Source organism: Penaeus chinensis, chromosome 11, assembly GCF_019202785.1.
Source record: "Penaeus chinensis breed Huanghai No. 1 chromosome 11, ASM1920278v2, whole genome shotgun sequence".
NCBI classification, from domain to species: Eukaryota; Metazoa; Arthropoda; class Malacostraca; order Decapoda; family Penaeidae; genus Penaeus; species Penaeus chinensis.
Window position 1 is genome coordinate 23,549,061 of NC_061829.1, and position 10,000 is coordinate 23,559,060.

At 47.9% G+C, this 10,000-nt stretch overlaps 1 protein-coding gene across 2 annotated transcripts in view; it reads right to left on the reverse strand.

Annotated features, from left to right (window-relative positions):
* Positions 1-10,000, reverse strand: part of LOC125030844 (katanin p80 WD40 repeat-containing subunit B1-like) — a 225,043-nt gene that overhangs the window by 133,934 nt on the left and 81,109 nt on the right. The window lies entirely within an intron of this gene.

A 10,000-nucleotide genomic window follows, 5' to 3' on the forward strand; every position in this document is an offset into this window, starting at 1 on the left:
TGACATCCGCTGTTGCTCACACCGACATGCACTACATTATGTCCCACGTGTGGTTTAACGCTACATTTCCACGGGGGACGACGCTCGCTTTTGTACCTATTTTTTCATCTGAAATGTATTTCTAGTCGGCGGTGGAAGAAGGTAGACAGATGGGCTTATGCACTGGGAGATTGAGAAAATATAGGAGGGAGAGAAAGAATGGACGGCGAGGCAGAGGCAAAAAGCAGAAGAATGGAAAGAGGAAGATGGGAAGAGAGAGAAAGTAAGAGGTAGGGGAGGAGGGAGGGGGGAGGGGAGAGAGAGGAGTGAGAGAAAGAAAGGAAGAAGGAGAGAGGGGGGAGAGGGAAAGAGGGAAAGCGGGAGAGGGGGAAAAGGGAGTGAGGGAGGGAGGGAGGGAGGGCGGGATAGAGAGAGCGGGAGGGGAGGGGGGGAGAGGGGAGAGGGAGGGAGGGAGGGAGGGAGGGAGGGAGGGAGGGAGGGAGGGAGGGAGGGAGGGAGGGAGAGAGAGAGAGAGAGAGAGAGAGAGAGAGAGAGAGAGAGAGAGAGAGAGAGAGAATGAGAGAGAATGAGAGATAGACAGAGGCGAATGAGAGACAGAGAAGGGGAGAGATATAATCACATGCGCGGGGCGGTGTGTAGGGTCCGTTAATGCGTACCTTTTCAGCGTAGCCGAACCCAACCCTACTTCCTTATTACGCATATGCTCCGTGACCGCATGCTGGCGGGAATCACGCGTCTACGTTGCCAGACACTGAAGTGTAGTTCACGATCAGAATAACACAGTGGTTTTACCTTTTATCCTAGTATTTATAGTAAAAACAAAACATGCGAATACCGTACACACACTCACACTGTGATGCTAATGATTATGAACATTGATTAACATGTATACACTTCCTATACTTAAAAAAAACTAATTATGGAAATATCATCTAAGGTACGAATTACTACAAAGATATAAAACGAAATGCAACCCTTCTTTCCCACGTTAGACCGGAATTATGGTTGACCTGCTACGGCCAATCTTACCACCACTATATTTTTCTTTACTGAAATTAATCGATTGCCTATAGGTTTTCAGTTCCGTTACATAAATACAGATACGCAAACATCTTTTTTTGCTTGTGTTATGAAATAAGAATAATTTTCATTTCTGTAAATAGAGATAATTGTTATTATGATGTCAACTGTATCTACTCCAAATTTCCACTAACAATCCAATTCTGAGTACAAAGCAACAAACAATACGGAAACTACAACTGCAACACTACAACTATCTACAAATTAGCACACGGCAAAGACGACCCCGGGCACGCCCACTACAAGTCGCCTCCAACTCCTCGGTCGCCATCAAAGCTACGGCCAAAGGCTACCGAAACGTCTCTCCGCGGCACACCTTGGATGAAACGCTGCGACGCCGAGGCACTGGGCGAGAGGCTGATGGGGGAGGTGGCCCTGTTCCGCAGGATGTGCTGCAGGGAGGCAAGGGCCGTGGGAGTGGGCGTGACGGGCGTGGGGATGCTGCAAGGAACGCTCCTGGAGAGTCCTTCCGCGTTGTGAGGTCTGGACTCTCTCGCGCTGTCGCCGGGACGCCTCGTCTCCCTCGCCCCTCGTTCTCTTCCTCTTCCTCTCTCGACCGCCCTTCTCGCCCGCCCGCCTGCTCCTCCAAAGCTCATCCTCATGGGAAGGATCGCACTTGCACCACTAATTCGCCCGGAGTGGCTGTCCTTCCTCGCTGCGAGTGTGCCAGGCGCTGGTCTTGGTCACTCTCGCGGAAGTGGCCATAGGCACTCTTGGCCCATTTTCATGTTCCTTTATGAAATACTGTTTTGAGATAATTCCTCAACGGTCTAGTCACAGTAACAACATGATATATAATTCTAACTGTACACTCTTCCCAGACTCCAGTTCTGCTAATTTAAATGCACGGCCATATGTATGTAAATTTGTAATGTAACTTCCGCATATCTTAGGAGATGCTTTTATGATTTACATCTGCTGTAAAGTACACAGTCATAAATTCCATTAATTTATCACAGTTTATTGATACAAAAAGAGTGACGATTTCTTTTAGCTTTGTTTGACTAAGCAACCGGCCTGAAAGGGTACGTGCGCAAGTGTGCGGAAGCCATTTCGACCTGCACGAAAAAATAATATCGTAGGTCATCAAGAGCGGCTCAACGTGGAAAGAGGTTTGTCATCCCTCGAACCACTCGCCAGAACTATTTCCCCGTTTTCATTTCCGTCATCCCCCCTCTCCCTCCCTATCCCACCCCTCTCTCTCGAAATATGCAGTTACAAACAAAATCTCAGCTTCGATATCCCAAGTATAACCGCAAGAACTAGTGAACCTTTAATACCAACTCATAAAAAAAAAAAAAAAAAAAAAATATATATATATATATATATATATATATATATATATATATAACATAGAGGCCCATGCAAATAGGACGATCCTTTACTACAGAGACAGAGTTTGCAGATTTCTCCACATTTGCTTTTCTGGCGATGCAACGGTACGTCCACCGGCTTCTAGATCCAAGAGTCGTGTTGGTTTTCCTCCTTAGGCAAAGGGGGGCAGTCGCAGGCCGAGTGAGGTGGCATCTATGCAATTCCTAGTCTTAAACAACGACCGCAGAAATTCCAGGAGGTAATGATGATCGAGGCATATTCAAACGGAAAAAAAAACATTCCCGAAACTTTAATGATAATCAAAGAAAAATGTGAGGAATGTATTTACAAAGACAGAGATTTAAAAAGCATATCCTTCCAATTTCCGATGTCGTTTGTTTCAATTACTCAAGGCATGATAGTGTTATTCGCACAACATTAAAACACGATGGATTCACACCGAAAATTCACCCAAACAACAAGAAACAACAAAATCCGTACTCCCGGCGGTTGTGTCATGTCACACTCCTTCATCCACAACTGTCCTGTCGCCATCATTCACTTGGTCCACTCCGCCCTGAGCCACAAAATTTAGTGCAACATCTATGTCAAATCCCGAGGCAAGGGAGGGAGGGGGTGGGTCTTTTCAAACCGCATCACGCCCTCAAAACTACGATGATGCCAAGTGGACGGGAAGGGAGGGGAGGAGGAGGAGGAGGGAGGGAGGGAGGGAGGGAGGGAGGGAGGGAGAGAGAGAGGGAGAGAGGGAGAGAGGGAGAGAGGGAGGGAGGGAGGGAGAGAGGGAGAGAGAGAGGGAGGGAGGGAGGGAGGGAGGGAGAGAGGGAGAGGGAGAGGGAGAGGGAGAGGGAGAGGGAGAGGGAGAGGGAGAGGGAGAGGGAGAGGGAGAGGGAGAGGGAGAGGGAGAGGGAGAGAGAGAGAGATATTAGTCTCAACAGGGTGGATATTCGAGCGTGTGCGGAATCAATTCGGTTTTGATATCAGAGAGACGCGCCCTTAGATTATATGTTACATACGTACAAAATCTATAACACGATGAAATGAACTCCAGCCGAAAAAGGGTCAGAGGAACGTTTTATAACGGTAACGGGTCTCTGAAATCAGCCAACCATCGCCATATCCTGAGTGGACATGTTTACAGAACCGTGGGAACGTTTACACTTTTGTGGGGAAAAGCACCGCGACAAAGATGTCATGGAGACTGGCCACGTGACAGATTGATAGACAGACAGCAGACAAGACACCGAAAGACACACACACCATCCCGTCTCTTCGTCACCGCCCCCCCCCCCCCCCCCCCCCCCGCTTGATTCACATACTGACCCACTTCGGCGTCGCTACACACAGATCACTGCGTCTCTGGATTCACTCGGGTCCATAAACACTTTACGACCGTGAAATCCTTTCGGAACACGAGCGAAATACGGGAGTGTCGTAAACCCGTTCCTCTTGCAATGAACGATGGTTAAGCACAATTTGAAGTCGTGATGGATGGGACGAGTGACATTATATGCAAATTCGAAAAAAAATCAGAGGCACAGATCACCCGCTGTCCTACTAATGCCTAACACATTCCAAATAGCCTTAACAGTTTTACATAAACTATGCTGATGCGTCGTAAAGACACAGGCAAATAGTCGGAGAATAAATCCCACAACACTAGACTATGATGAATAAAACCTCAATTTGCTGAGAGCCCCCACTCAGTCAATTAAAAGTGCCTTTCCTTTCGCAAACCCACCACAGGCATCCATTCCCCGATTAATTCAAGCGCTACCTTCCTCCTCCTCCGCCAGGCCTATCTCTCGAGGCCCCAGCTGGCTCGCCGGTCTCGTGGTCCGTATAGGTGTCTAGTGACAAGCGGTCGCCTCGAGTTCGTCCTGAGCATCGTTTGAAATTAATCCGATACTGATACTGGCACCGGTGAGCGGCAAAGTATTATCATAATGATATTTTTTACGTCTGCTATGGTTACCCTTCCGACTGATTATCTAATTTTCAATGTTGGATGAGGAACATAGATTTCTCGAAGACAGTTTAAGCTTTTAAAGTCGTCGAATGCATTCTCGGAACGCCCTATTCCTTCAATTATCTTCCAATCTTTTTTAATTGCTCCACAAAGCACCTGTACCCAAGAGAGCGACCGACCGACTCGTAAGACACGTCGTCGCTGCCCATCTGCCTCCTCCTCCTCCTCCCTCGGAGCCGGCCGCCGCGCAATTACCCGGCCTTCGACGACGGGTATAATAAGCAGTGGCGATTCACGTGAACGGCTATGATAATTGCCGTTCCCACGACGCCTCGCCGCTCCTGAGGCTGCTGCAGTAGGGCGCACGAGGATTTTTTTCCGAGGTTCAATCTACCTCGAAAATTGACGCCCATTGGGGGAAGTCGGGAGAGGGAGACGGAGAGAGGGGGAGAAGGAAGAGAGAGGAGGAGAAGGAAGAGAGAGGGGGAGAAGGAAGATAGAGGGGGAGAAGGAAGAGAGAGGGGGAGAAGGAAGAGAGAGGGGGAGAAGGAAGAGAGAGGGGAGAAGGAAGAGAGAGGGGGAGAAGGAAGAGAGAGGGGGAGAAGGAAGAGAGAGGGGGAGAAGGAAGAGAGAGGGGGAGAAGGAAGAGAGAGGGGGAGAAGGAAGAGAGAGGGGGAGAAGGAAGAGAGAGGGGGAGAAGGAAGAGAGAGGGGGAGAAGGAAGAGAGAGGGGGAGAAGGAAGAGAGAGGGGGAGAAGGAAGTGAGAGAAGGAAGAGAGAGGGGGAGAAGGGAGTGAGAGAAGGAAGAGAGAGGGGGAGAAGGAAGAGAGAGGGGGAGAAGGAAGAGAGAGGGGGAGAAGGGAGTGAGTGAGTGAGTGAGTGAGTGAGTGAGTGAGTGAGTGAGTGAGTGAGTGAGTGAGTGAGTGAGTGAGTGAGTGAGTGAGTGAGTGAGTGAGTGAGTGAGAAGAAAGAAAGAAAGAAAGAAAGAAAGAAAGAAAGAAAGAAAGAAAGAAAGAAAGAAAGAAAGAAAGAAAGAAAGAAAGAAAGAAAGAAAGAAAGAAAGAAAGAAAGAAAGAAAGAAAGAAAGAAAGAAAGAAAGAAAGAAAGAAAGAAAGAGAGAAAGAAAGAAAGAAAGAAAGAAAGAAAGAAAGAAAGAATTATCGCTACCCCGATAAAGCACAGAATCTCGGACCGAGACGCGATCGCATTGACAATTAAAGCGAGACAAACAAGTGACCTCCCCTAAAACCACTTCCACTTCCTGCCCCTTTTAAACAAACAACGACATAAGAGACCGCTTACACGCAACTCTTTACCACACTCACGCGCGGTATCGCCTTCTATTGTAGATACGTGATAATGATGATGAGAATGTGACGTTATACGAAATGTAAACATCTGCCAACACTCTAATATTCAATTTCGAATTACAAAACTCTATTGCATTCTGTGTAATCCTACTGCCAAAAAATGACCAAGGACATTGGTCTTTCCGTCAGGCGCAGATTTTAAAATTCCAAAACATACACAACAAGAGAACAAGATAACAATGCGTACTAGTTATCCAACATAACGCAACACAGAGCACGTACTATACAGAGGCAAAGAACAAACTAATCCAAATGCAGAGCGGCCACGGGCAGCCACACCCACACACCTAAATAACACTGCATCGGTGGCCATTCCCCACACTGTCTATACCGCCTGAGCATCCTGCAGTGACACTATGCTCACTCATGGGTGCCTAATGCATCATGTTACTGTCATAACTAAATATATATATATTGGTTACGCTCTAATACACGATCTAAAATTGCAGGATTCATCGCCGACAAGCAAGTGATTAATAACAGTACTAAGGTCATTCAAGAGACAAATTAGGTACAAGGGAATTAAAAAAATAAATCAAATGTACCATCTTGCACTGCCCCAAGGAAGAACACATTCATACATTACTTCGTTTTTCTTTGTAAATATATTTTCTGTTCTCCGACAAGAACTTACAAACTTTACCTAAAGAGCAAACTTTTCTTGGCATCTGATAACTTTTGGAAACAAGTCAGCAGAAGAGACAATCTGAATCTATTTACAAAAATAGGAAAGTACAATTTGAACGCGACGTTATCTAGATCAATGATGTATTTCTATGTTGAATAATACTAACTAAACTTTTATTTTTACTCTGAATTGTTGATACATTCCCAACAAGATGTTTGCTATAAAACTCACTCATAGGCTTTGGTTGTGTTAGATCGATAGGCATGACACACGTACCGAGGCCACAACCAAGTGTCAGCGACGAAATAAGTGACCGACCAGTCTCCACTTAATGACCCTACCCAATTTATGATCCAACTTCGAGGTCGGCGCTCAGAATCGATGTAACCTACGATTACCTTCCCTCCCCCTTCCCCTCCTCCCGTCTTCTTCTTAATTTATTTTCGGCTATCCCCAATTCTCCACTTCTTTTCCTCTTTTTTTTTTGTTCCCTCACTCCGTTTCCCTGTCCTTTCCAGCTTCCTCCCAGGAACTCAAGAGGGGCTAATCCCGCGTGACGTCAGGGGCCAGTGGCGACGTGGCTGGCGTCCCGATGTCCTTGGTCTGACTCCCCCGGCCTGAGTGGATTTGGGAAACAAATACGCCGCCAGAAAGTACAAGTGCCGGAGTAACCACAAGGAGAATCGTGAGACCCAAACAACAACAGGACAAAGGCGAGGGGGACCAGCATCCACGAACCATGTCCGAGAGATAAATCATAGCCCGTGATCGGAAACCCTCCTCGAGACACAGTGTGCGTGAACTCGCGCGAAACCCATCATCTCCAAAGCAATTTCACGAAAGAGAGTCAATGCTCCGCCACACGCAATTCCAAATTCACTGATCCGAAGATCCTCGAGGTATAGCTTGGGGGGTCTCGCGGTGGGTTTGACTGCTCTCCAAAAAACAAGGTCTTTTCAAAATTCCGACGCACCTGGTAATATTCTCTTCGTGGCTGTGTTCAAGCTAGATTCGGATTTACTTTCAGCCTTTCGAACGGGGCCTGTGCGTGCGAGAGGAGAGAGGTGAGACTGGGGGGAAAGGAAGAAGGGGGCGGGAAATGGTAAGGAGACTGTGACGGAGAAAGAGGGAGGGCAAGGCCAAGGAAAGGAAACGCACAGATTTGAGGAATATTAGAGAGAGAGAGAGAGAGAGAGAGAGAGAGAGAGAGAGAGAGAGAGAGAGAGAAAGAGAGAGAGAGAGAGAGGGGGGGGAGGGGAGAGGAGGGGGAGGGGGGGAGAGGAGGGGGAGGGAGAGGGAGAGTAAGAGGGGGAGGAAGAGGGGGAGGGAGGAGAGGGGGAGAGGGAGGGAGGAGAGGGGGGAGGGAGGGAGGAGAGGGGAGGAGGGAGATAGGAGAGGGGGGAGGGAGGGAGGAGAGGGGGGAGGGAGAGAGGAGAGGGGGGAGGGAGGGAGGAGAGGGGGGAGGGAGGGAGGAGAGGAGGGAGGGAGGGAGGAGAGGGGGGAGGGAGGGAGGAGAGGGGGGGAGGGAGGGAGGAGAGGGGGGGAGGGAGGGAGGAGAGGGGGGGAGGGAGGGAGGAGAGAGAGGGAGAGGGAGAGGGAGAGGGAGAGGGAGAGGGAGAGAGAGAGAGAGGGAGAGGGAGAGAGAAGGGGAAACATGGAGAAGAGGAGAGGCAGGAGCACCAAAGTGTAGCAGTAGCGTGAGTGGGTCTGGATGCAGGTCACAAGAGACAAATACGGTAGCCTCGCTTGCAGGCTTCCCGAGAAGGGCGCCGCGCGCCGCACTCGGATAATCCGTGCCAAATATCGGACCATCTTCGCGCCCGTGACGTTCATATTCACATCTGTCTTTGTCTGGGCCGGCACGCAAACGGCGAAGCAAAAACGTAAACGCGACGTCTGTCTCCCTCCCTCTCTCCCTCTCTCCCTCTCTCCCTCTCTACCTCTCACGCACGCACGCACGCACGCACGCACGCACGCACATAGACACACATACATACACATACATACACACACATACATACATACAAACACACACATACATACAAACACACACACACATACAAACACACACACACATACAAACACACACACACATACATACAAACACACACACACATACATACAAACACACACACACATACATACAAACACACACACACACACATACATACAAACACACACACACATACATACAAACACACACACACACATACATACAAACACACACACATACATACAAACACACACACACACACACACACACACACACACACACACACACACACACACACACACACACACACAGAGTTAAACTCAAGCTCAAACTCACTCAAACATTCACTCCCTCACCCACTCCCTCTCAGAAGTCAACTCTCGCTTTAAGAAGGGCTTGCGAGTTTACTGACGTCACAGCCGACGCACGCTAAAGATGAGACTTCCTACTCCAGAGTCCGTTATTCCGTAAGATCAGGATTTGGATAAGCATTAATGTTCGTTCATTAATCACACAATCCAAGAGTGACAGCGAGTTAATGAAGTCGCGCGAAGGATTAATTGTCGTATGCAAATGTGGGATTCACAAAGGAGGAATATTTCTTTCGGCTGAATGAATACGGGTTGTAATTATATAGTTCTCTCTGCCCATTTGTGTGTGTGTGTGTGTGTGTGTGTGTGTGTGTGTGTGTGTGTGTGTGTGTGTGTGTGTGTGTGTGTGTGTGTGTGTGTGTGTGTGTGTGTGTGTGCGCGCGCGCATACGTATCCTCGTACTTTGTGTACACAATAGCGAGGAAACGGCAAACGAATACAGACAACGTAAACATCGCGCCATGGCATCCAAGGTCAGTCCTCCGGAGCAAGAAGAAAAATAAAGCACAGGTGCGTAGAACACAGGTGTTAAACAGCAGCATATATGCACCGAAATCCGCCCCAGCACTGCCACCTCATCATAAAGGCCGCACGCTCTTCCATCGCCACGCCGCGCGGCCATAACATCTACGGATTCCCTGCACACGAGGCTCGCTGCCGTGTTCTGCAACACGTGACCAGCAAACCCTGCCACACTCGTATGACACTTATAAGCTAGCTACTCGAGTTGCGTTTCTGGCACCACATGACACCTGTGTGGTATCGCGGTATGCCGTGACTACAGTACATTCATGCTTTGTTGTCGTGTTTAACTTGGTCTTACTTAAATTTTTAATCTATGTCAGAAAATCGTATTGTAGCAAAAGCTGGATTTACTGGAAGAATCTGTTGTGTACATTTTTGTCTTTCTATCAATAATTAGTGTTTTGCTTTTCACTTTCATGTATGGAATGAGTAAGCACTTCCGAGGTACTTCGTATTACTTGGGCCATGTAACACCTATGCTTAATTAGTACGACGATATGATAAGTCTGTGTTACCCTGCCTGAAATATCTTCAGTGGTACGCCAGGAACAGGGTGGCGCTATAATCATATGCGTAATTATAGGTTTGATGGACAACAACCGCCACAGACAAGATGACTGTCATTTTTCAATTTGATAACTGCTTCACCTGAAGCATAAATCAAAAGTAACGATTTTTTGGCAGTCAGTTACAATTAATGCTCAAATTATAAACTCATAATTGCACATGCCAA